The sequence below is a fragment of the Bison bison genome, unplaced genomic scaffold (assembly GCF_000754665.1).
Source record: "Bison bison bison isolate TAMUID 2011002044 unplaced genomic scaffold, Bison_UMD1.0 scf7180017864307, whole genome shotgun sequence".
NCBI lineage: Eukaryota > Metazoa > Chordata > Mammalia > Artiodactyla > Bovidae > Bison > Bison bison.
In genome coordinates, this window is record NW_011494879.1 from 4,526,447 (window position 1) to 4,533,879 (window position 7,433).

The 7,433-nt window shown below is 48.4% G+C and overlaps 1 long non-coding RNA gene across 1 annotated transcript in view; it reads right to left on the minus strand.

Annotated features, from left to right (window-relative positions):
• Nucleotides 1–4,897: 4,897 nt before the first annotated feature.
• LOC104997339 overlaps nt 4,898–7,433 on the minus strand; it is a 3,465-nt gene continuing 929 nt past the window's right edge. Inside the window, exons 2-4 of the long non-coding RNA XR_826319.1 lie at nt 6,014–6,139; nt 5,441–5,538; nt 4,898–5,031 (exon numbers count right to left, since the gene is read on the minus strand). This is a non-coding gene — a long non-coding RNA (uncharacterized LOC104997339). The remainder of the gene's footprint in view (nt 5,032–5,440; nt 5,539–6,013; nt 6,140–7,433) is intronic.

The window sequence follows — 7,433 nt, forward strand, 5'->3', positions numbered from 1 at the left end:
ATGATGAATTTTCTTCACCGTCCTTAAAACCTGCGTGCAATCAGAGATTCTAGCTACTAGCCGCACTTCTGTTCTAGGGATGGCTTCTATTTGATCAAACAGCTCACTTGCATCATTTTAATTTCACGTATCACTTGATATTCATTCAATGTCCAAATAACAGTGACACATTTCTGCTCACCGTCTCTGCTCCTCACCCATCACCCATCCACTCAACAGTTGTCAGGTACTGATGCAAGCATGCTCAGTCGTGTCTGACTCTTTGTGACCCCATGGACTGCAGCCCACCAGGCTCCTCTGTAGAAAATAATAAATCATACAGTTAACCTCTTAAAGGTCACAGTCCAGTGTGGAAAGAAGACTCATTAACAGAAATCATAGGAAAGGGTGAGAAATGCTTTATAAGAGGTGAGTTGAGGGTGCCAAAGAAACATGAAGATGGGCACCTAACACTGCCTCCAGACACAAGAAAAAGTACTCTTGCTTCTACAAAGTCACTTTTTGTATCATTGAACTATGGATTATTACCTGTAGGACATGCACAGAAAGATGCCCACCATATACAGGTATAACTGTTTCTCTTCATCTTTATTCAGTCGCCCATTGGAAGTAAATAAATATTATTCCACAATTAGATCATTAGTGAAAATATGAAATATTAGAATTCATACATTTTCTGATTTAGATATTCCTCTTTGTTTGGGGAATAACATGTACCAAAGACCCTCTGTTTTGGTCTCGCTGGTTCCATGGTTCTTTTAAAACTTACATCCAAGGACAGACATGCACATGAGGAAGGCTGCAGACTTAATTGCTGTCACCGGGGTCAGGAACACGATGATCTTCCTGGGGCTCCCTTTTAAATCACCGACATTGGGGATTTCTTCACATTAGTAGGTCAGCACATGATAAAGCATGTGCCTATTTTAAGACCAAACGAAGGCTACTGGAGAACCAAGGAAGAAGGCAAATGTCTGGAATTCCTATGCAGTCACCTAGGAGAAATGTCACCAGTGAGCCAAGGGACAGAATGGGACCAAGTCAACCTTGTCCACATGCTTTTAAGTGGCTGCTTACAAGGCTACATAAAAAGCGAGCATAAATTAGGATAGAAATGAAAAGATGGTGAACTGCTTGATAACAGAAGTTAGGAAGTGAGAAGGAACTCATGTGGTTTTTTCCTGTTCCCGTTTGAAATGAATTTAGGATCTGAGTCTCCTTTTCCGGTCTCACAACAGTGGACCACTAATGGACATCAGAGATAATTTAACCCAATATTAATTTATAAATAAAAAATTGAGGGTCCAGAGAGGTGGATCAATGGCTGAGGTCATGCTCCGAGCAAAGGTCAAGGTCAGAACTGAAACACCAGGCTTCTTACCGGCTGTGACCCCTCACCCCATGACCTTGCAGTGCTGTCACTAAGATATGCCTGAAATCCGAACACAGTTGAGAGTTCTCGCCAGCATCATCTGACAGTAGAGTCATCACTGGTTCACTGGGGCGATGGCTGCAACTCTTGGCCTGCAGGCTTGAGAGCATAAGAAATACAGTGTATTTCTCTTTAAGACCAAATTTAATTTCAGAGTCTCGTCTCTTCCTTCGCAGGCTCACATCGAAGCCCTGCAGTGACGACAAGGTGGGTAGGGGCATGAGTGTCTCTGAGCCTGGGCACCGCCATCCACCAGTGGATACATCTGGGTGTCCACAAAAGAGTCCCTCCCATCCGGCCTCCTGGTGTCAGCTCATGCGGGTTCAAGGAGGTCACCCTCCTTCCTCCATGGCCCATCTGTGGGCCCTCTTCAGGTGCAGTGGCTCCTGAGGCTTCCCTGGGCCCCGGAGTCAACATTCTGGCCTGTTGCTTGTCCTACAGGCTCAAGATGGGGAGGCAGGGCTTTGTGAGGATGCCTGTCCACCCAAACACATGATAAAACTATTTCATCTAATGGGACCAGAGAGAGTCTGGGTTAAGGCAGCTTCCCCAGGTCCTACTGAGGGCATTTCAGGGATGACAAAGAAGACACGTCTCTCCTCCGGGAGTTCTCAAACACATCTGAGGTTTCTATAGGGACCCCCCATGCACTCCAACCAAGGACTCAGCAGTGGAGAGGGGTTTGTGGGTAAAGACAGAGCCCTGGGCAACACCTCAGATCTTTTCTGCCCTTCTTCAAACTCTAGAACCTTAATTTAATCTCAGGGCAACATAGAGCAGAAACTCGCACTGAGCTAGTATTTGTTGCTCACACCCTGAGTTCTGCCAAGAACTGAATTCCCCACCTCGCTGTCCTGGGTTCCTCAGGTGGCGCTAATGGTAAAGAACTGATGGCCAATGCTGCTGCTGCTGCTAAGTCGCTTCAGTCATGTCCAACTCTGTGCAACCCCATAGATGACAACCCACCAGGCTCCCCTGTCCCTGGCATTCTCCAGGCAAGAACACTGGAGTGGGTTGCCATTTCCTTCTCCAATGCATGAAAGTAAAAAGTGAAAGTGAAGTCGCTCAGTCGTGTCCGAATAATCTTAGCAACCCCATGAACTGCAGCCCACCAGGCTCCTCCGTCCATGGGATTTTCCAGGCAAGAGTACTGGAGTGGGGTACCATTCCCTTCTCCAATGGCCAGTGCAGAAGCCATCAAAGATATGGGTTCAATCCCTGGGTCGGGAAGATTTCCTGGAGTAGGAAACGGCAACCTACTCCAGTTTTCTTGCCCGGAGAATCTCATGGACAGAGGAGCCGGGCGGGCTACAGTCCATAGGGCCACACAAGTTGGACATGACTGAAGTGACTTAGCATGCACATGCCTTGCTTGCTACACCTGCCCTGAGCTTTCCAGACTAGGAGATGCATGCAGAACAGCAATGAAAACTGACAACTCAGATATCACTTGACCTCACCAGGACCAAGGTGCCCATGGCTTGAGTGCTCACGTGGTCCATTGCCATGGACCCACTGTCTGGATCTCATCCCCAGATCCTGGTAGGTTCAAGACACCAGCCACAAAGAGGAGCTCAAGATGTGCAAGAGTCACTGGAGAACAGCACTCACTATTGCCCCTCCCTGGGTAAAGCCAACCTACTAATGGCGTGTCAGCAGCATTTCCTCTTACTCAGAAGTCCACCACAAGAAAAGCACATCCTCTCTAAGCTTCATTGTCCTTATCTGTCCAAACAGGCAGACATCTACTTATAAAGACTGCAGATAGGGGAGGTCAGCCCTTATCAAGTACACGTGTACAGTTGCTGCACAATAAATGGCAGCCATTAACAAAGACAGCCCTTGGACTGCAAGGAGATCCAGCCAGTCCATCCTAAAGGAGACCAGTCCTGAATATTCATTGGAAGGACTGATGCTGAAGCTGAAACTCCAATACTTTGGCCACCTGATGCAAAGAACTGACTCATTGGAAAAGACCCTGATGCTGGGAAAGATTGAAGGTGGGAGGAGAAGGGGACGACAGAGGATGAGATGGTTGGATGGCATCACCTACTGGATGGACATGAGTTTGAGCAAGCTCCAGGAGCTGATGATGGACAGGAAAGCCTGGCGTGCTACAGTCCATGGGGTTACAAAGAGTCGGACACGACTGAGTGACTGAACTGAACTGAACAAATGCACACTACTATATATAAAAGAGACAAACAATAAGGACCCACTTCGTATCACAGGGAACTATATAGCTTGTGCTAACCTATAATGCAAAAGAACCTGAAAAAGAATACACACACACACACACACACACACACACACATATATGGGCTTCCCTGATGGCTCGGTGGGTAAAGACTCTACCTGCGATGCAGGAGATGCTGGTTCGATCCCTGGGGTTGGGAAGATCCCCTGGAGTAGGAAATGGCAATCCACTCCAGTATTCTTGCCTGGGAAATCCCTTGGACAGGGGAGCTTGGTGGGCTACAGTCCCAAGTGTTGCAAAGAATCCAACAGAACTGAGCAACCGAGCAGGAGCATGTAACTGCATCACTATGCTGCATACCTGAAATGAACACAAAATTGTAAATCAACTGTACTTCAATAAATAATACACAGCAGCCATTTTTAACATTTTCTCTTCTGTATCATCATTAATAACCTTCTTAAGATTTGTGACATTTCCACAGGGCATCTTTCTGAATTTACCAGCTGGCAGAGAGTTAGTGAGGAGGCACCAGGTCATAATTTGCATCACTACACAGACCACGTGGAGGCAGATGTACTTGAGAGAAGTCCACAAGTAAAAGATGATCTAGGAAACGTGAATGATCGCTAACAAAAGCAGTTTGGCAAGGGCATGAATGACTCAGGGCAAGCTTGTTTCCATTTCTACAAAAACAACTCAAGCCCCTTTGTCTTTCTGAGTCTGTCGTGCAACTGCTTGGAGTTATGGCTCATTATGTACGTGGTACCAACAGAGGCTTCCACCCTGAGTTAGCACCTGCTCCAGTGACTCACCCAGGTACTGAAAATGCAGGCCCCCAAGCCAACTCTCCAGAGCTCTTGGTTCAGAATTGTTGCCAGAGGGGCTTTCTGGAGGAGAAAGACTTCAGGTAGGAACACACCAGCAGGAATGACACCCCAGGATGCATCCAGCCAGGGAGGGGATTCCATGGGAGAACAGGGGCAGCCGCGTGGGGCTCCCACGTGTGCTGGACATGCCCCAGCCTGACTTGCCGCCCGGCCTTCGCACTTCTCAGGAACAGACAGTGAACCTCTGCCCAGCCTTTGGCGGAGTCCAGAAATTTCCCCTTAACACAGTGTGCTACTTTCAGATGCTGGTACTGAGTCATCAGACTGACACAACCACCATACTTTCTCATTTTTCATATTCACAAGACCTAGTGGTATTATGGCCAATCATCTCCTGAAACTGCATTTTCTGCAAACTTGGACGTACCTCTGATCACGTCCAGACCATCACCTGCTGGAACAGGTCCTCGTCCATGGAGTCCTGGCCAGGGTTAGCAGTTTACGGTAGCAGTGTTCAGATCCAGTGCCTTCAGGACTCTCCTCAAGCTCACCATTCCACACTGTCTGAGGACCTAGAAACTCACAAGAAGTTAGCCCAGCTATTCCAATATAAATCCACTAAGAAACTGAGAACTCAGGAAAATATATTAGCTAATGGTTTCCACTTGGTCTAAGACAGATATAGGTCAATTATATTTCCCCCCTCCCCCGCCCCCCGCCTCTCTTTCTCTCTCTGTTTAAACAAGAAAATTCCAAATCACACACCAAGAGCTGGGTTAAGATCAATGATTTAGCCAAACAACACAAGAGTAAAATAATAGTTAAGCTGTCTGCCAAGTCCACAGACTCAATTCCAAGGCTTTCACTTACGCTAACTCATTTAACCCTCACAACAACCCTACAAAGAAGCTGACACTGTTATTATCCCAGTTGACAACTGAGGAAACCAAGACACAGAGACACCGAAGTCACACAACTCACAACTGGCAAGGTGTGAATTCCAACCCAGACTGTCCAGCTCCTGAGTGCACACTCCTGAACACAGATGTTCAAGAACTGGAACCAGGCATCTTTGGATGCTGAGCGGAAAACAAGAGTTTTAATGGAAGAGGATTTGGGGAAGCATAACAATCACTAGACAAATTTTAAACAATCTGTCAAAAGCTGCAACCCTTTCTAAGGCAGCAGCACCCAGCCATACCCACACATCAGCTGTCACGCACCAAGGGCATTCAATCTTTCTTCCATTCAATATGGCGCTCCATGGTGCCCAACCTCAGGATGCCTGGTATGGTAACGAATCATCGTACTGAGTAATCGGGCTGTAGCAGGGGCAAGAAGGCTGCTTCCTCCACCGGGACCACAATGACTCTATGTCATTGTCATGGAAGGCAATGACTCTTATGGCTTTTTTAGGGTCATTTGCCGGTAAGGCCCCCAGGAGCCCAGCACCACCTTCCAGGACACATCTGGCCAGTGGAGGCCAAGCAGAGTCAGGCCAAAGTACACAAAAGAGGAGACACTGATGGGGTTCCGGGTGCGGCTGCCTCTCACCTTGCCTCCAGCGAATTCCAAGGCTGGAAGTCACCCAGAGGGAGCTAAGCAAGGAGTCAACTGTCCCCCAGTGAAACCGCATTCACATAGACTCAGGAAAGGCTCAGCCACGCCACCACCTCCAGGCTGGAAACACACAAAGACAGGTCACCAGGACAGACCTGGAGCGAACCCACCCAGGATCAAAGCAGATGCGTCCACGGAAAGTCAGGGAGCTGGGAACACCCTAATCAGGGTAGAAACTTCCCCTAGTCTGATCACCAGCACCAGTTTATCATTCTTAGTGAACACCAAAAACCTTGTCTTCACAAAAGACATGTAAGAAACCCTTCAACAGAAAAAGGTTTTTTTCCATCTTGACCCAGATACTAAATGCGGCCTAATTGACAGAGTTCCGCAGAAGGCCCCCTTAAGGGGCCTTGGCTAGGGAGCTGAGAGGCTTACTCACAAAGATGGGATCGGAGCTAAAAGTCAGAGGGCAACTGACTAACAAGCATTCAGACAACAGTGGTGGGCTTAGGAGGACACAGGATATTTTTCCTGAGTTCTTTAAAACTAGGTCAGGTTCTTCCTGCCCACAACCATGGCCTGGGGATGGAATCTTGATGTCTTGAGGGTCACTCTGCCTGGTGCCCCTCCCCATATCAGAGTCTCTGACCTAGGGTAGGATGGGACCACCATCCGCTCTATCCCCCTTCCCCTGGTCTCTTCCGCCCAGTGCTCAGAAACAGAAGGGACTTGGAAAAAAAAAAAAACTTTCCCAGAGCACAACACACAATCAGCAAAAAAGGACAGGGTTCAAAGGTTTCTGGGCAGGAAATGTCAAAGAATGAGGTATCTTGATGAAGGCAACCAAAAAAAATGAAAGCAGTCTGGTCTCTGAAACTCAACCGCCCAGCTCCCCCAAAAGCCCTTCAAAGGCTCCCAGAGCGCTGAAGTCTGCAGCCCCATCTCCAGGGTGCCCCTTCCACCAGCATCCACTCCCAGGGGTCTGTACCCTCACTCACAACAAAAGCAAAGAGGGGGAAGGGTGCACGGAGAAAGCTGGTTTTGTCAGTGAAGTAGCAGATCTTTGAGATTCTGTGTTCTTCCAACACCAGGGGACTCTGGCAAGTGGGTAGGCTTCCCAGAGGAAGTTTCAATTACACAGTTCACCAACCCCAGCTCAGGGCTGTCAGCCCAGGCTGGGCCCTGGATTATGGGCTATTTGGTAACTTATTTTGAGATGAGCAAGGTAACCACAGGTGCCAGGTGGCCATGAAGGCCCTTGAAAACCTATATCACAGAAGACGCCCTGCAGACTTCCTCAGACACGCTGGGGAATCAGGCAGAGGGTGCACCTGGTTGCCTGGAAGGACTGCAGGTCGCTGGCCAGGCCCAGTGGCAGCCTCGCTGACCACGAGCGAGAGGACGCTGGCCG